Source organism: Cydia pomonella, chromosome 19, assembly GCF_033807575.1.
Source record: "Cydia pomonella isolate Wapato2018A chromosome 19, ilCydPomo1, whole genome shotgun sequence".
Lineage (NCBI taxonomy): Eukaryota > Metazoa > Arthropoda > Insecta > Lepidoptera > Tortricidae > Cydia > Cydia pomonella.
Genome location: NC_084721.1, coordinates 5,601,332 through 5,622,353, shown reverse-complemented (window position 1 = coordinate 5,622,353; position 21,022 = coordinate 5,601,332). Strand labels below are relative to the sequence as shown.

At 35.5% G+C, this 21,022-nt stretch overlaps 1 protein-coding gene across 1 annotated transcript in view; it reads left to right on the top strand.

Annotated features, from left to right (window-relative positions):
• The first annotated feature begins 711 nt into the window (after positions 1–711).
• The window catches only part of LOC133528569 (hemicentin-1-like), a 324,344-nt gene continuing 304,033 nt past the window's right edge, over positions 712–21,022 (top strand). Inside the window, exon 1 of the mRNA XM_061865999.1 lies at positions 712–1,468. The gene's annotated coding sequence lies outside the window, so the exon portion shown is untranslated. The remainder of the gene's footprint in view (positions 1,469–21,022) is intronic.

The window sequence follows — 21,022 nt, the reverse complement described above, 5'->3', positions numbered from 1 at the left end:
TTAACATGGTCAGATATAGATGTTAACAGTTGACATTTTGGACAACTTCCTTGACAGTGACAAGTGTTTGACATCCTTGACAGTTTATTTTGTTACTGAAACCCCTATTCGTAGTATTAAAAAATATTTTACTTGTTACTGTTGTGTATCTATTTCTTATTTATGAGCAATGAGCGAGATTTAAATATTGAAATCGGTGTTGATTATATAATTATATTGAATAAGTCACCGCAGTACCTCCCACTGCAAGGAATGAGATAAATATTTTTCATTTTCCCTTAAATTAAGGCTTTACTTATTAAAAGAAACATACTATATTCATTAATTTGTAGTCTTAAGCAAAAATAACTATACTATATTGTTACAGCGTAGTTATCAATGTAGAAATATTATTAAAGGGTACGAGTATTTTATTCTCGTAAGCTTCTTAATTCGGTTTTGAATCCCCTGTTGGATTTTTGTGTTGGAGAATGCTGTCTGAAAGAAATCTCTCATAATTGATAAGACCACAAACGTCTCGGTTGTGAATCAAGTAAGTACAAGTAAATTCTTTTATTCTGGCCCTATCATAACATATGGTAAATCAATGTATGATTGAAAAATTAATGAATGAGCTTAGGTAAGACTTAAGATTTCAAAACATGATTAGGAAAACTAAAACGTGTGTAAAAACACACTTTTTTGAAAATATGATGAATGCGTGTATATTTTTTAAACCTCGACCTTTGCTGTGAATGCACTCCTTCGACCTTTTCCGCATATTCCCAAATTAATGCAAAATGAGTGAATTGCTGTACTAACTTAAGTAAAATTTCGTTGGTCAGATACGCCTCAATAGCATACGCTCGCTACTCTGTTGACCAGCGATCTATTGTCACTAATCAATCCGCAACCCCCACGAAATCCGCACATAATCCGCGACTCCCTCGCACATTGCGTTAAAAAATATTTAAATTTGAAATCGGAACTCTGCCTATGAACAACAACGATGTGACAGGCTATATTTAAAAGTACTTAGCACAAGTCAAATTATTCCACCAAACCTTTCCTATCGGCCAAGTTCCTTGTAAAATTAATTGATTGAAGGCGGAAACACAAAGAGCGTTGACGACTTCGCGATCAATTAATTGACAACACATCAAAAAGGAATCAAACGTCACGGGCCAGTTTCGTCACGTCTCGGCGCGGTCAATACGCTAATTTGGATCCAAGTAATTAATACGGAGCTACCTGTAACACGGTGCGAAGCGGGGCGAAGGCGGTCGAGGTACGAGGCAACCCTACCTACGTTTAGACTTTAGTGGGCCGCGCGGCGCGCGACAGGGTTCACGTATACGTTACGTGCAGCGTCACGCAATATAACTGAACGTCGAACTTACAGAATAGAGTTTAATTTATTTTTAAAACTGTATTTTGTAGTTGTTGGTGTGTGTGAGGAAGTGGTTGTGGTTAAAGGAAACTTTAATAGGTATTTATGAAAAAAGATTTTTCAAGTTTGTTGTTTTCGTAGTGGCTTTTTTTTTAATCTAGTTGTGAGTAGTATTTGTATGTTATTCATTTAGAATATGATATATAATTATCCTATATAATATATAAATATTTTGTTTACAAATTTAATTTTGTTTGTTTTCTCGTTGGTATCGTAATATAGATATAATTTATTCCTGAAATGTCTTATTTTTTTTCTCTCGTCAATTTATTCATGGAAAAATATAATTTATTACTCTCAGCTTTTAACATGTTTTCTATTTTAGTACGAAGTTAAATAGCTTTTATAATATATGTGTGTGGTAATCATGAGTTCAAAGCTCGGTTGTGCTGTACCTATAGAGCTTATCTCGTAAAAATGTGATTTATTAATTTGTCAGGATACCTACTAATAAATAAAAAAAATCAGATCTAGGTCCATTGACAGTTTCAACTTAATTTCTTGAGTACACTAAAATTTATTATACACAGAGAAGTGATTACTGTAACGTTAAATGTGGCCACAATTAGTATACTTTTTAATATAGTTATTACATGGATATAGTCATCAGATACCGTAATTGTCGCTGACCTGAACACTCGAGTAAATAATGGCTGTGACGTGTGAAAATGCACTTACTGAAACTAACCCATTCACAACAACAATAATTGCACAATAAATAATGCTATTTTTAGCATTGCTTCAACAAAATTAATATATCATATACTATTTATGACTGATACACTATCTTAGGTTTTACAACTAATTTTGCTGTTATTGCTATAATTTTTGATTGAATTGTAATTAGATTATTATCCATACTTAGGTACATAAGTAGGTAAGCATTGTTTAGTTTGGGGCTTCGTCGAACTTTGTAAGATTATTCCCAATTTTTTATTTATTTTATATTTTATTTATATCATAAATGTAACTCTGGAAATATTTTTACTTGTCCGTTGTTCGTGTAGCTGTCAAGTACAAACCAATCTTAGTAACAATCTCATAATTCACTCGATTTCAATTTTTACGTTTGTTCTCAAACTGTATATTTATTTTTGTCGACAGTAAAATATTATATCAATAAAATATTTTAGATGAAAATTTTCACTTTTTAATTTATAGTGGTTTTATAAAAGGGTGCAGATTCCAGTTTTTATAGCTTATTGTGAACTAATAATAAACTAATATTTTTTGGTAGGTACATTTTACTGCTGTACCTCAGGGATGATTTTCCGGAAAACAGTATATACCAATTAGTATATGTATAATACACAGTATCTGGGCGACCGAGCTTTGCTCGGTATAACTATTTATTGTAATATGGTGCTGTATAGGTGATAATCTTAACTACATTTTTTTACTAAATTAAACTTGTCTAAAACAATAAAAATTAAAAAATTATATATAAACTTGAACATATAAAAAAAAAACAAAAAGTTAGTCACCGGGCGAGATTCGAACCCGTAACACTCGTTTCTAGCCGTCCGCGTCTTAACCCGCTGGACCAGACGTACAGTGGCCGACAATACGAAATTAGCGACCATATTCTGCGTCGAAAGAAAAACGCATGAAAACTCGAAAACACGCGTTTTCCCAAACATAAGACTAATTTAGATCGATTGTATACCCACAAAAACCCCCATATACCAAATTGCTCGTTTAAAGGTATAATAAGATAATGTATTATCATTATATACGACTAGCATGATTTTTTTATTGACAAACGATTCAATTGTATACAAAGATGAAGTGTACTGTATAATTAATTCTACACGCCTAGACTCCTTAACTCAAAAAATCTTTTTAATTTAAGATTAGTAGTTAAGTTAGAAAAATGCATGTTTTTTTGATATGAAATAAACAGATTAATTAAAAAAATTTTTTTTTTTTTAATTGGATTCAATTTAATCTGTTAATTATAAATTATTAAATGTCTACTTTTGAAAATCAGCAAAAAGTTTCTTTAATTAGAAACTTCTAAACGGTTTTTTATTTCATTTCGAAATGGTAATAAAATGCTAGCAGTATACTGCGTGACATTTTAAGGTTATACAAAATATATGTACGCGACTGTAATCATTTTTATGATGATTTTTTACCAAAGCAGCAACTCTTAAACTTACAAACAAAACCTGGTTCAAATACATTGTTTCGAATTGAAGTTTATAATTTGTTGTTTTTTAACATTAGAAAAAAGGTAAACAATCGTGACATGTCTTTTTACTGAAAAACGTTTTTTATGAATACTTAGTAATTATTACTTATGAAAACAAAAGAATGTAAAACATCAATAATATGACAATACGTGTCAAGGCACGCGTCTTCGCGAATGACACGATCTATAACATGGTTAATTGTATAATAATAGGTTTTGTTCTATTAAATTATTAGGTAGTTCCTTGATATAATGTTATGTCCGATATGTTTACCACCGCATGGGTGAATAACTTGTTCACAAGGCCGAACAATAACATCGCTACAAAAAGTCGTATTTTCAATTAAAACGTAGGCCACTTAAGCCCTTTTGTAAATTAAGCTTGCACAATTAGCTTTTTGTTATTCCCTTTGCGGATTTTTACTTGTTTGCAGGGTATTATAAATGACTTGGGTTTTTCGTATTTTTTTGTAATGCATTTGAATAGATTTATTTGTTTTTACACCTTACATCAGTTCAATTTATTGTTAGTTTTTTTTAACAAAATTACAGTCGTAGTTTCCGCTCCTGACCACACCAAAGGTTATGATTACAATTATCAGTTTTTAGTTTTAGTTTGACGACCGGTTTGGCCTAGTGGGTAGTGACCCTGCCTACGAAGCCGATGGTCCCGGGTTCAAATCCTGGTAAGGGCATTTATTCGTGTGATGAGCATGGATATTTGTTCCTGAGTCATGGGTGTTTTCTATGTATTTAAGTATTTATAAATATTTATATAGTATATAAATCGTTGTCTAAGTACCCTCAACACAAGGTTAGACTTAGTCAATTCAAAATTCAAAATTCAAAAATTTATTCTGCAAGTAGGCCTCAAGGGCTCTTTTACAAGTCAATACAAAATTTATGTAGGTAATAATATCCGTATAATATTTATTTATTTATTATTTATATGTATGTAATATATATTCTAATATATTATACAACGCATATCTACCTTCTGGTCATAGATTAATAGGACATATCGATTAGGGTATTTCTGACCTTCGTACAAAGTCTCATTCCAAACGCCACAGTATTAACGGAGAAATCACTGATTTATGGTTTAATACTTCGGCACAACCGATGTTATACACGGTAATTAAAGATTATATCATATCACTTGTGTCACTATATCGTCATTGTGAACGACTAATACAGTATGCTCCTATTTATTGATGATTTATTAGAATTATTTACATATATACATACATATAATCACGCCTTTTTCCCGGAAGGGTAGGCAGAGACCACGGATTTCCACTTGCTACGATCCTGACATACTTCTTTTGATTCCTTCACTTTCTTTGAATTATTTAACTTAAAAGAAAATGTTTATCTAATCAAATAATTTACCGTATTAGACATTCCTAAGAAGGAACTCTACTCAGGATCTCGGTCAATGTCCAGAGAGTACAGACACGTTGTATGTATATTGTGAGGCCTAATATACCTAGTGTCGAAAATACTGATCTCATTTTGTCTTTATCTTTATCCGAGTTTACAAATAATAATATTATTTGGATCTTAGAGAATAATTGGCACTTCATTAATGTCAGACTGATATCATTTTGATATCACTTGCCCATGCATTTCGCTCGTACTGATATATTGGTGCCAACGAGTAGCGAGCATACAATAGAACGGCCTGACTCAAACTTTAAGTTATGTCAAATATTATGTATAAATACGATATGGATCGGATAAATTCATGTCATAAGTGACGTTTTTGTTTTTTTTTCTTGTTTCCAGATTCGAACTTTAAGGTACGTTAAATATTAAATTTAGGTACGATATGATCCATGTGGTCAGTGTCTAAAGTGATGTTACTTCAAACAAAAACCTCACTTTTGACTCTGATATATCCGTACCCCTAGTGTAACTTTGATCGACATCATAACGTGACGAACGCGTTTGCGTTAAGTCTCATTTTGTATAGGATTTTGAGGTTCCAAAACGTCCCGCTTGGCGCGCTCTTCCTAAATCCAATACAAAATGAGACTAAACGCAAACGCGTACGTCAAGTTTCAAAATCGAATTTAGTTACACTAGGGGTACTGTACCCCTAGTGTAACTAATTTCGACAGCGAAACGTGACGTAAAGTGTCATTTTGTATGAGATTTTTGACTTTCCAAAACGTCCCGCTTGGCGCGCTCTTCCTAAATCCAATACAAAATGAGACTAAACGCAAACGCGTACGTCACGTTTCAAAATCGAATTTAGTTACACTAGGGGTACAGATGTATGTCTTATCTACACCTAATATTTGACGTATCTCAAAGTTTAAATCAGACCGTAGACCTAATATTTTACGTATTTTAAAGTTCAAAATTTGTTTTGTTTGAACTTCAAATCGTGCCTTAGGTATATCTTGAACTTTGTTGTGCATTTATATGAGCTTTTACAAATATTCGTAGCACTGGCACTAACGTGCTACGGCGTAGAACACATGTAGCACTTACTGTTACAGAAGTCACAAATTGAGTAAGCGCCGTAACAATTTGTTACACAATTGAGTTTACGCCGTTGAGTATCACAATACATTTTGATATCACACACAAAGGCGCTTACAATTTAAAGATGACTTGGTAAGTAACAAACAGGCGTATTCGAACGTACACTGATATCAGGGGCCTATCTCTCGAACGACGGTATTAGTCTATTATTATTAGTGTGTTACCATGGTAACCCATACAACTTGACAGATCGTGGACTAATAATATTAGTCTAATACCGTTTGAGAAATGGGCCCCAGAATGATATTCGATAGATATGTATTAGTTATCATACCTAGCTGTATTGGCTCGAGCCTCGAGCAAGTCACATGATAGCAGAGCTAAATGTCATCATAAAAAATATCATTATGTGGTCAGCGTACGTTCGAATAGGCTTGATAAACTACAGAGAAATGTTTTTTTTCTTTTTAGGGTTTTGTACCAAAAAGGTACAAAAGGAACCCTTTTGGTGCGACTCTGTCCGTCCGTCTGTCTGTCATATTGATAAAATATCTTGAGAACTACTTAACCTATCGATTTTTAATTTGGGATAGTTATGAACAACGCTAACCCAGACACATTGAAATTGTTATTTAATTATTTTATTTTTATTAAGTATGGAAAATGACCAATATAAAGAGGGGGCAAAATCAAAGTCCTACTAGGTCAAGTCATTTGAAAAAACATTTTTTTTTCGTAGGGAAGAGAAATTGATAAATGAAGGAAATTGTGAAAAAAACTCCTCTTATGTCCGACGTTTACCAACGAAAAATTTAATATTTTTACATAACATTAATCATAAATATTACAGGAAAAATAAAATCACACCTCTTTCTAAAACATTTTCTAAATTAATTTGCAGCGGGTGTTTATTATACGTAATTTCTATTGCAAAACAAAAAAACAAAAATTTTAAAACAAAGTTGTTGAAATCCGTTCAAATCATAAGGCCAAGAAAAACCAATTTACATACAGTTCGCACAAATTAGTTCGCCAATTTGCCGATAGATCGCGCTGTACCCAATAATGCTTAGTATACTTCTGGTCAAAAGTGTTTCGTGATTATAGTAAAATGAGAAAATTGAAAGTTTGTTGTACGGAACCCTTTATTTTCTTCTAATTATTATTTCATACGAAAATACCTAATGATAAAAAAGTGAAGTAATTATCCCGTTTACTATTTATCTAATAATTAATAAAGGTATATAAAGATGTTACTTTTGATATTTAGTAACTGATATCAAGCATTAGAATGAGAAAAAAAAATGATTTATTCAAATCAATTACATAGTCTGAACTGGTGCCTCTATTTAAGTATTATAAATACTTGTGTTAAGAGAACACCGCTCTTCCACTTGTTGTAACTTAAAGGAAACGTTATATAATAAAAGGTTGGTGTAAGTATATACAATTTAGATGCACTGAAGGCGTCAATAAAAGGCTTACAATATAAAATAATAAGAAGAGGTACATAATTAGGTACTGTAGTACTATATAAGGAAAAACAAAGAAAAATAAAACATATTTGTGGTGCGTGCGTGCGTGCGTGCGTGTTACGATGCAGTGTTGCAGTGTTACGATGTGTAATTTAAAGTTAAATGTACCTGTACAACACCTCTGGAGTTGCAGGCGTCTATAGGCTACGGTGACTGCTTACCATCAGGCGGGCCGTATGTTTGTTTGCCACCGACGTGGTATTAAAAAAAACATTCAAGACCAATAATCAACGCGGGGTCACCAATGTGGTAAACTTGCAATAGGATCTTGATAGTCAATAAATACACTGTAAATATGAACACAGATTTATTGTTTAGTACAGACGTACATCGCTCAGTGCGGACAAGGCAATACTGACTGCACCTAACTTAATGTGTATACTACAATAGTATTTTTTGCCCTGGGTACATAAAGTAATATATATGTAAGTGTATTACCGTTAATATATATTATTTATCGCTATATTGCTTGTTTTAAGTTACTTATTTTGTTTTGTTTTGTTTATTGCCTGCACCTAGTACAGTTTATGTTTACCCTGATGCTGGCAGATAATGCTTTTAGGCATTAAGATCACCATTTGCACGTTATTTGTTATATTGTTCAATGAAGTTAAAAAAAAATGTGTATAAAAATATCCCCCACTACATTATTTAAGTAATGTCCAAGCATGTTGTTAGTTATAGTTATAGAGCAATAGATATAGTTTCGTTTTATTTTCATACTAACGTAGTTATTAAGTTTTTCGTGTTACTAACTATAATATGGATCACATAAGCAGGTCTGAAATAAAGCATTTTTATTATTTATTTATTTATTATTTTATCTGCACCAATACTGAGTCTTACCAATATTAGTTTCCCATTAGTTTATTATTTTGTTTAAAAGGTTAGAAAACTTTAATTTCCTTAAAAAATCCTGTGTCAATGGTTAGATAAGGTTTCCGAGCGGATCCCAGGCTTTCTAAGACAGCCGTGGCCCAATCACAAATTTGATATTAAAGGGGTCACTCACGTATTTTAAGTTAAAGATTGCGCGACATGTTTCGCTCTATGACGAGGAGCTTCAACGGGGAGCACGCGTTGGTGCACCGACGTAGACTAACTTATATCCAGAATTCCAGACGCGTGCTCCCCTTCGAAGGTCCTTGTTATGGAGCGAAACATATCAAATAATCTTCAAATTAAAATATTCGAGTAACCCGGTTTGGTAAGTTTAATACACAATATGTGGGAAGCCGAGCTTTGTCGGAAAACATATAAAAACTCAAAAATGAGCGGTTTCCCAGAGATAAGACCTAGCTAGATTGATTTTTCGCCCCCGAAAACCCCCGTATAACAAATTTCATCGAAATCGTTAGAGCCGTTTCCGAGATCCCCAAAATATATAATATATATATATATACAACAATTGCTCGTTTAAAGGTATAAGATATATGTATCTCAAGGAAGATTTGGCTTTATTAAGAGGAAAGGAAATGGCCGTTTCTCCATACAAACGTAGTCCCCATTTTCCTCCCTGGAAATTGACATTATGGAAAATATATACCTGATCATAATTTGATGTATATTAACCACAGTTATGCCGCCACGTTTGACTTTATCGATTTTTTGATTATTGTATAAATTAAGAGCGATAATCAATTTCATACAAATAAAAAAAAACGCATCTAAATCTTACGATAATTAAGAATTGAAAAAAAAAAAATTAAACGCAGGGGTATAGCTGTGGTTGATATACTTATACAACATATTGTGTCAAAATATTTTCAATAATGTTAATATACAGAGAGGAAAATGAGGACTAAGTTTGTATGAAAAGGTGATTTTGCGCGGGTGCTCCACTGTCGTCTTAATCATTTCAGTATCTACTGTCAATAATAACAACGGTTCACAAATATTTATTTTTATAAATATGATCTCCGATCGCTTTTACACAATTTCCCTCAAGATCAAACAATTTCCTTGAGCCGATTGAAATGTCTTTAGTTCGAGAAAACGATGAAAAAATAAAAAGGAAAACTCGAGTTGTTTATCAATCGTCCTTTTAATTATATTTGTAAATATCAATTAGTAGATGAAAATATCTTTTTAATTATCTTGAAAAGAACATACTATTGCACGGATCAAATTTGATAAGCAACACATTCAACGAAGTAATAAATTTGGTATTTATAAAAATGTTTAATTATTGTGAATAAAAATAAAAATAAAAAACATTTATTTCAGACAGAGCCCATACAATCTTGTTAGTTAATCTTAAAAACTAATTATTAATGGATGTTCTTAACTAACTAAAAAGTAAAATAAAATAAATAAATAAACATAATAAGCACAACATAGGGTCAGCAGTGTTTGACAACATGCATGGACGTCCACCGGGCTAACATAGGGTTGTCCCAGCGGTTAGCAAACACACTCAAGATGCGATTGGGACTGCCGCGCAGACGGGACATGAGCGAGGCACACCTTTTCCTCATGACGGCCGCAAAGCCATCTGTCCTGGCTTCGGCAAACATGCCAGACGCGCTACAGTGTCGCGGCAGCCCCATCAGCACCCGGAACGCGTTATTGTATTGGACGCGAAGATCGCTGTACGCTCTTTGCAGGCTACATGAGTAGAAAGATACACAGAAGGCTTTAAAAAGGGTAATCTTGACTTTTTCTGTGCATCGCGCAAACCTGCGGGCCAACATATTGCATCGCACGGCCAGCGACCTTCGCTCCCGTTCAACGTCCAAGTTGTCTTTTAAGTCTTCGGTGACCCAGTGACCCAAATATTTAAATTGGCTAACTTGCTTTAAAGGCACACCTGTTAAAGAAATTGCTGGTAGCGTGTAGGTTTGAGTACCTGCCTTAAAAACCATTAGTTTACTTTTGTTAGCATTATATTTGAGTCCATGGGCCACCGCATACCTTTCACAGATCGCCAGAAGGCGCTTGAGGGCCCCAATCGAAGGACTCAGCAGTACCATGTCATCAGCATAGCTAATGTTATTGACACAAACACCGTCAATATGACATCCGACTTTGGTACTGCTGAGCTCCTCGATTAACCCGTTCATATACAGGTTAAAGAGCCGAGGTGAGGTTAACCCGCCCTGCCTCACCCCGCACTCCAACCCATACTCTTCCGACAGAGACCCTGCCCACCTGACACTGTTCTTTTGATGGTTATACCAATAACTCATAAGAGATGTAATTTCATAGGGTAAGGTCGTCTCATTACTTATCTTGTCCCAGAGTACGTCGTAGGACACAAGGTCGAAAGCTTTCGACAAATCAAGGTAGCATGCAAAGACCGGTGTTCTGCCTTTAGTATAATATTGGACAGTCTGTTTGAGGCACAGGATGGCACTTTCCGTCGACAGCCCCGGCCTAAAACCAAACTGTGCATCATTAAGACGGAAGTGCTGTTCCACCAGGTGACCATCCAAAACACTGTCCAATACCTTGGCTACAATAGTAGCCAACGATATTGGCCTGTAATTTGAAACCTCAGTAGCATCACCGGTTTTATTTTTAATAACTGGAACAACAGTGGTGCGCATGAGGTCACCCGGTAGGTACGAGTGTTTGAGACATAGTGTATAAAATAATGCAAGAACCCTAGGTAAATGCGCACCCGCATGCTGCAGATGTTCAATGCTGAAGCCATCGTGTCCCGGTGACTTACCTCTAACCATATTTTTAATTACAACTGCTATTTGACTAGCCGTTATGGTAAGGGTTTTCTCCGGCACACCGGTATCAGCATTGAACTCCCGCGTTGGAGGCCCTAACGGCGATTGTACTCTGAAATGACGCCGAAAAAGGTTAGCAATATCTCGAGGGTCATGAGCTCCGGCAACGCTCACAGGAAGGCCAAACTTGTGGTTATGTTTATTCACAGCTTTCCAAAACTGTCCGAAGTTTTTATTTGAGTGGTGTTCAGCAATAATGTCACATTTTATTTGCTGCTCATTGTTTTGACACCACTTCAATTTTGCCTTGAAAGCCTTTCGGGAATCGCGCATTTGCTCATAAATATGCCCAGATGACGGTTTTCCGTGCAGAACCCAATTTTGAAAAAACAGTCTAGCCTTACCGTGCGCTTCACGGACATGACGGTTCCAACCCGTAATCTGTCTCTTTCTAGTGGACTTCTTGATACTACTAGATCCTTTTGCAGCATCAGTCAGAGCACAGATAATATCGGAGTACATTTTCTTTAACAGCTCTATATGATATTTGGTACCACAAATTCCATTGCTACAGTTGCAGAATTCAGCCTGAAAGTCAATATTTTTCAGCTTTGTGTTACATAGATTTTTATATAAGTCTATTTGTGCATGATCACGGTCACCCCAAATGACTGCTCGATTATTAATTTCCAAAGATGTTACAATTTTAGGCTTAATAAGCTGCATATTACATTCTACTAATATGGGGTGATGATCCGACCAATACGTGTCATACACCACTGACATATTAACCACCGTATGTCGAGCCGCAGCGGTAACAACACAGTGGTCAAGCCAGCGCCGGGATCCGTGCGCCTCGCTTACAAAAGTATATGAGTCCGCAGGCAGCAAATCTAGATCAACACACGACCACGATTGCTCGATACAAAACTGCTTAAGTGCAGCTGCAAAAGGATGTGCATTGAAATCGCCTAATAAGAATACAGTTTCAATATCTTGGCTCTCAATGACAGCTCCAATTTCCGCAAGACAGTCTGTGAATTCAACCAAGTTTTCACTACAGTCAGTTGGCATATAAATAGAAATTATTATCACTGCGCGATCTTGCATGTTTACCTTTATCGCGGTCAAACGAACACTATTGCACGGAATCACTGTTACGGTGGTAAATATGTCCTTTCTCCATAATCCATTTCTCCATAATCTCCGTTGATGACATTATTTCCGGACGTTTGTTAAATGGGTATATTTTGAAATGTGTTATTAAATTAAACGTTGTAGACGCTATTTTTAATTAGAATCATTACATACTTCGATATATTGTCGTTGTATTCTAGGGGTCTTACTTTTATAGACAATAAAGAATAAAAAACTCATTGACTTGATTTTGAATTTAGAATAGGTACTCTTACGCCTCGATCATAAAACGTTTCGTTACCCGTCGGGTTAAAGCCACTACCAGAACGTTTGCGTCTGTCCTACATCAAAACCTAGTAAGAGACACATTTCTGTAAATTTGTATTTTGTGTTATTTCAGTTAGTTGTACCCATCACCTAGTAAGTCCTCATCTGATTACAAACCTTTACCTTACCTTACCTTTAGCTATACCTACAGCTCTCAACTAGACTTAAATCTCCAATGAAAACGTATAAACCGCAAGATGTCATAGTTCGAATAACGTCTTAAAGTTATTACTTAAGCCCCTTAGCGAGTAAATCTGGACAGAAGTTGGTCACTAAATATTTAGTATGATATCGGATTTCCTCCGGGAGTACTATCGGTCACGAGAATATACACGTACACGTACCGATTTAGTTCTTGATGTGATTTAGAAACTCGTCGGGTCGGAATAGAAGCTCTAAGTATTCACAAAAGGCTTCCTATTATTACCACAACTGATCAGGGGGCCTAACCAAGAAACACTATTCCATATTAGTGCGATAGAGGCAGACAGCGTTTTGTTTCGTTTCTCTGGGAATGATTGCAACTTCCTACAAAAAAGATGGCTACTAGGAGCTATATGTAATGATATACATATGATGTATATGTGTAGAGTATCATATCAAGTAATTCTCTAATGTCAAAACTGTGCTCGTAGAGCATGACGTTGTTCGGTAGTTGGGTTTTAATAATGTGATATCTGAACTTTACAAATAGCTGCGATGGATTACCGAGTGTTGATTAAAGAATAGTTAAACGCATTTCAAGACTATTTTTTCATTAGTGGCACACTTCCACGTTCCACGTTAGTACGTGGAAGTGCACTAACACTGCATATTGTATTGTAATTTGGGCTATTTTCCGCACCTCGACGACTGGCGCCTATTTTGCGTGAAAGAGGAATGGTCCTAGTCCTGCCAGCCCAACTCCTCGAGGAATCCTATCAAACCTTTGATGTTAAGAGGGGCCCGCGAGGATCAGATATGTTTAGCCCAGTAGGGAGCCACTCCGCTGCGTTCCAGGACCACGTGAGAGGCTGTTTCTTCTGTCTTCACACATCCTCGGCATAGGGGACTGTTTGTGACACCTGTTATAAAAGATGTTTGTTAAATAGTCCATGACCTGTTATGACACCGGTTACCATACTCAGTTAGACCTTACCTACGGACCTTCACTGCATAATAAGCTAACAATATTCCACTTTAAACAAGACTAATGAGCAGTAAAAACAAAAAAAAAAAAATCTCGAGATGACTTCGCCATTTTGAAGTTTATCGAAAATCCGGCTAGTTGACCGAGTGCTAATGAAGGTCTTCCTTTCAGCTTGGACAAAAATACTTTCGTATGTCCGGATGTTGTCATCTACAAGTCGCAGTTCCCAACCCAACCCATTCCCGTGAAATTTTTTGAACAGATTTCTGGATTCAGATTTTGGAAATCATCCAAGTTATGCATACAAATCAGTTTTAAGTTATGCTCGCGAGGACTACAGCTCACAGAGCCACTATAGATCACGTCATTCACGAAGATGTGTGCCTTGACTCGTTATTAGTTTCTTTTCCACCGCTTACTAATATGCTTAAAGTTTCCAAAACGTCCCGCTTGGTGCGCTGTTTCTAAATCCCATACAAAATAAGACTTAACGCAAACGCGTAGGTACGTTACGTCACGCTATCGAATACATTTTCACTTGGGGTTCCGGTCAGCGCTACGACAACGACAACGACAACCCGCGACTTCCCGACAGGAGGACTGTTATTAAAGGTTAGATTTGACAAATCTGCGCGTCATCGTGACACGAACTATAGTAGATATACCTATCCAAATAAACTTCAATATTATTTATTTATTTCGTACACACGTGATGTACGTATTGATTTGCTCCTTTCCCGCGGTAATCGTGATTGACAAGTGAAACATGTTCCCTAAAATGAAACAGGAAAAAGGAAATTCCTTTTGTTTACGAAGATGTTTCTTTATTGTTTACCTCTGATAGCTCGAAGAAGCATTGCATGTTTTCAACCAACTTTTAATTTGACTCTGGTTAGTAAGTTCTAACTTTTGTAGAAACATCGTAGACAAGAAAGAACAATAAACACACTTTGATTTGACACAGTGTATAAATAAAATAAAATAAAGAGACTTTTTTATTTCGTAAACACTTATACAAACTATTTTTAAACTGTATTTAGTTTTATCTATTAAAGTCTAATAAAGGGATCCTCCCTTCCGGCTATGAGCCTCCTCCAACTTGTTCCACCGTTCTGTCTTGTACCTCTGTGAGCCAATTTCTCGACACTCTCTCTATATCGTCTGCCCAGCGAGCTTGGGGATGCGGACGCCTACTCCGACACCAAAGACTCCATGCTTCTCTGTCCAGTCGTCGGCGCTGAGTTTGCTAAGGTCTTTTTACACTTCGCCTCTCCAGCGTTACCAGGGCGTCCAGACGGGCGTCTCTTCCAGGTAGTTAATCGTTTTTGTCCATTTTTCATCTTTCAGCTTCTTCCCGATGTGACCTGTCCACTGGCATTAGAGTTTTAGTGAGTGCTCAAGAGCGTCAATTACTTTAGTTTTTTCTCGTACATGTTTTTAGGATTCCGTAGCCAAATGGCAAAAAACGGAATCCTTATAGATTCGTCATGTCCGCCTGTCTGTCCGTTTATGTCACAGCCACTTTTTTCAGAAACTATAAGAGCTATACTGTTCAAACTTGGTAAGTAGATGTATTCTATGAACCGCATTAAAATTTTTACACAAAAATAGAAAAAAAACCAATAGATTTTGGGGGTTCCCCATATTTAGAACTGAACTTAGAACCTGAGACCTTGAATAATTTTTTTACATGTTCCACAATTTATTCTAAACTTTTATAGAGTAACTACCTGTAAAGAATAAAAAAAAACGTTTGGTTTCTAGGTCTCAGGAGCATAAAGGCCCACTCTTTCGTCACTATAGATATAAATAATAATACACACTTACTTGGGTCTAAAAGTCAGTTTGTTCGAGATATAGACCACAGATTTCCACTTCTTGAGATCGTGGCTCATTTGTTTGATTTCTACAATTCCAGAATAATCTACATATAACTCACTAAACTATACTATAACATATAAAATACGTTGGTAGCTTAGCGGCAAGCGTGCGACTTTAAATCCAGAGATCGCAGGTTCAAATCCCGGCTCGTACCAATGAGTTTTTCAAAATTTTCGCTTTTCGATGAAGGAAACCATCCTGAGGAAACCGGACTAATCCCACTAAGGCCTAGGTTCACCTGTGGGTTGAAAGGTCAGATGGCTTTCGTATAAACTTGTGCCTTCGCCATTTCTCGGGATTAGTTGCCAAGCGGACCCAAGGCTCCCATGAACCTTGGCAATAAGCCGGGAGAAATGCTAGGAAGAAGAATTAACTAATATACGTCAAAAATTATTTATAGATACGATATGGATTTATTGATAAGATAAAACGACAGCGATACATAATAATCTATAATCTTCCTATTACAAAAATCTTAACCTAAATCTCAATCTAACTAACAAACAAAAAAACTTGTCACAAAATACGCCCCACGCCCCTCCAGATGCAAAGGAGCCCATCACGCTCGCCCTGTTGCCAAGTTGAACAGCGAAGGCCAACTTTTGCATATCAAATCATTTTCTGACTTCTGTGAACTCAGATCTTGAATAACTTCCGACGCGAACACGAAATTCTCTGACTTCGTTTGAAGACTACAATGAAGGTAGGTATAGGAGTTTTTATATTTTTATTTCTTATTCAGATGATGACCCTGTTTTCGGCTTAATTTAATTGGCTTACCTATTACCTTACCGACGCTCCGCAGGGTGCGCGACAGCCGCCACAGTCTCCTGACCGTCGTGGCTGACAGATGGGACAGTGGCCTGATAAGGCACTGGTCCTCTCTGCATTTATCTCTAGTACCTAAGATAGTTATTTAAGTTTTTTTTTTTTTTTTTTAAGTTAACCTTTGTCATAGCTTTTAATTCTTAAGATGTACTAACAAAATATGGACCATGTTTGTCTGAAATAAATGGATTTTATTTTATTTCTTTATTTATTTTTATTATTAGTTGGTAAAGTATCATTGACCATTGTACTATTGAACCTTCTTTTTAGGATTTTAGTGTGAAACGTATAATATACTGACCAACCTCTATATTCCTATGAACACTCGGGTGAAAATACGTTTGTGCCATACGCCACTTACATTGGTTTGCAGGAGAGCGAAAAGAAGCAACAAAAAAATCTTTTTTTTTTCGAAAAATTTTATATTAAGGCAATATTGAACTTATTTATCATTTAGGCAAATACGGTTACTATTTATAATACCATACAAATATCTTGATTAATAGTGGTAATCATGAAATATATGTCACAATTTTTGTGATCATTTTCTCTTAACAGTGTGTATTATCCTATGGTGAAATACGGATATGACACATTTTTGAAACATATTTTTTTTATCGATTAGTGTTAATAATATGTATCATATATTTTGTGATTTTAGAAATCACAGATTTTTCTCAAAAATGGATATGGCGCAAACGTATTCTCAGCTGAAGATTCATTCATTATTTCTTCAAGAAAGTAAATACGTAATTATATTTTACTACAAATACAATGATGCAGTCGGCGTTATTTTCGTGCTGCAATACTGCTGCAGTAATGCTGGTGAAGTCTGAATCGGAATGGTACCTTTAAGCAAAAAACAAAGATGGAAAACAGATTTTTCGACGATAGGATTTATTGTTTCAGTAAACTTATTTGATAGATTGCTCGAGAAAACGAACGAATTGAAAAAAAAAAACCCAAATGGAAGACAAGACATTATGTCTGCAGTATTTACCTACACCGCTATTTTTCTCTGAAATAATAGGACCTAGTTATTTTATCCGATGTTCAAGGTGAAATTAAATATATATATTTTCAACCTTTTCGCAAAATGACTTCTTATTATTTACTTTATCATTCGCTGAATTTAAGTAGGACAATAATTTAGGCAATATTTGGAAGAAGAAACAATGCGCGTTTCTTTTCTATGGATTTTCCGTTCATTTTAGAAATTTGAATTTATAAACTGATTTAAAATAAAATTACTGAATAATAAACGTTTCGAAATACCTATAAGGTACAAAAAAAGTATCCGATTTCAAAAATTGTCTCTACAAAATAATCATGAAGACATTGTCATGTTTAATTTTCACTTCATTTTAATTAGATATGCATACTAGAGCAATATAAATTTATTACCCGAGGGATCTGACTAACAAATCTTAAACAGAAGCTTACTTTCAAAGTTATTGAAGTAAAACTTTATAACCCGCGCGATCGACAAATTTTCCGTCGCAAGTATCACGCAGTGTACCATATCTTCTGGTATTTTCTGATTTCCTGGCTTTCCCCTCTTGATGTCTTCTATTTATGTAAATAAGACGTCGTCAAGCCACTAAACCCTACACGTTGGTCTTGTCAAGTGCATTAATCAAAGTTGCGCTGCCTTTGATGAAGAATTTTCTTCTTAAAAGCTTTTATTACATTTTTCGCTAGGAACTCGCCTTTGAAATTAATTCTAAGGGTCTCGGCTGCACTGGATGCTCTGACCTGACTACTACTGACGTAGTATTGATTTGAATGAAGTGTTTCAATTTAGTTAATATTTAAAATCCAATGCACTCGGAGTAACTTTGTACAACAGAAGAGCTGTATCTGTCGGATGCGATATTTACTGAAAATACAGTTGATTTTCGATTGTTTTTTTACCCGAAGTATGTTAACATTAGATTTTTTTTTTCGTCTCAGAGCAGGAAGGGAACGAAATTTATAAAAAGTGAAAAATCAACCCTGAGACCCCAATATCTTTTACAATGACACGGAAATATCTTAGAAAGTTGTATTTATGTTATTAAAAGCATCACTGTACCTATGCGATTCTTGGTACTTATAATACTACATATTACCTAATATACGCCTCATAAAGGCCGCCTTCATTTTAGGGTTCTGAGGTCCACTACTTTTTTAGGGTAACTCCCATACAAAATGTATTTTTATTTATTTATTTTTTCGCTGGGTTATGGGCTGACCATTAAGTAATGGTTTTAGATAGGTCTTTAAAAGCGGATACGGATATCCAAGAACCATTTTGAAATTGACAAAGTGAATATTTTTGGCAATAAATCGCTACAAAAGAAAACAAGAAATTTCCCTCCTCCCCTCTAACTTTTGAATCATGGATTTTGAACAATACGAAAAAACAACGTATTACAAATCTTAAGAAATACTTTCAATGAAAACTATAGCTAACATTAACAAAATTTCCGTGAGACACAGACATATCAAATATGGTGAAACGGGTCACTCACGTATTTTAAGTCGAAAACGCTCGACATGTTTCACTCCGTTCCGAGGAGTGTCGTCAGGAGCTTGCGTTGACGGACCGACGCAAACTGCGCGCCGCAAACATGATCAAGCTAATCGTTTTTGTTTTATTGCAAAAAGTCTTCTCTTATAAGTATAGACCGTGTCATTCAGGAAGACGCGTGCCTTGACTCGCAACGTCATGTTATTAAAGGTTAGATATGACAAATCTGCGCGTCATCGTGGATGCCACGAACTATATAATTCAGCTCTGTATTTAAGTTGGATACCTGCTTCCCATTCATAATAAATTGCTTTGTTAATAATAAAACTGTCGGTCGTTGCCTTGTAATTTCAAGACACGTTTATTTACGACCATGCGTCTCATGCTATTATTGTTTTTTATGTATAAGACATAGGTTGACATAGATATAGGTAGGTTGTAGGTAAAAGACACAGGTATAATACAGGTAATGGGAGCGATTTCGAGGTTGGCCCCATAGTCAAAGTTGCTCAGTATGACCTAAAAATTAACGGGTTTGCTACTCGTAAAAACAACATCCATAACTCAGGAACAAATATCTATTTATGATAAACACACAATTGTGACATTATCTATGAAAAGGGACCTTATTGTCTGTGGCGCTTAAGCCATTATCAACGATGCTTCCATATTATAAACAACGCCGAGCTACGCAGTCCGGCGTAAGCGCCATCGACAATAAGGGCCCTTTTCATAGATAATGTCACAATTGATTGCCGGGATTCGAACCCTGGACCTCTTGCTTCGTAGGCAGGGTCACTACCAAATAGGTTAGGAGGCTATTAAAATGAAAGTTGCAAAGTCGTCGATTTCTCTCCTTTCTGTTCTGATTTGCAATTGCAAATGAAACAAAACTACTAATGTAGCTTTCATGAAATAGGCCGCGTTTTTTTCATTCACGTCGATGGCAAACAAGCATACGGCCTTCCTCATGCTAAGCAGTCTCCGTAGCCTATGTACGCTTTCATCTCCAGAGTTAAATGCGCGTTGTCGACCCTAACACTCACCGGCAGGAACACAACACTATGAGTTGAGTGGGATTATGAATATGAGTTGAAACTTAAATCTAGTTCAACAGATATGTCTACTTTGATAAGCTCCAGGTATATAAAAATATCAACAACAGTTTCTAAGTTATTTTTTAATCTGTATAATACTCATTTTATAGAATAGGCGTATTCTGATTGTAATTATAGTTTATGAATTTAAAATAAATGAAATAAATACAAAAAAGTACACAGAACGATGAATTTAAAATAAATGAAATAAATACAAAAAAGTACACAGAACGACCTAGCCCTAAACTTAGTAAAGCTTGTACATAATGGGTAGTAGGCGACGATATACATACTTATATAGATAAATACATTCTTTTATTCATAGAAAACAGCCATTACACAAATAAAATGTTCTTACCGAGATTCGAGTCCGGGACCACCGGCTTCATTACATAGGCAGGATTACTACCCCCTAGGCCAGACAAGTCAATTAAAATGGAATTATAATTATAATGGGTAGGTAGGTCAAAAGTGAAGTTTCTAGTTGAAGAAATTAATACGCCTCCAGGAAGAATATAACTTTACAAACAAGTTACTTGCCGTTTTTTATTAGTAGGTAATAACTATGTATGCCCTTCGAAGCTAAACAGCAGTATATTCAATCAAAATTGAAAGTAAACATGTATTCTAAATCTCAATCTAAAAGTTACATTTTCAAGTTCATTTGTTTTTGGGATACTGCCTTTTAGCGTAGGACGGCAGAATAACATAACAATTACCTTAATACGTTACTCTAACTTTTGTCAAAAAAAAGATATTTATAATTGTCCCGAATTTCCT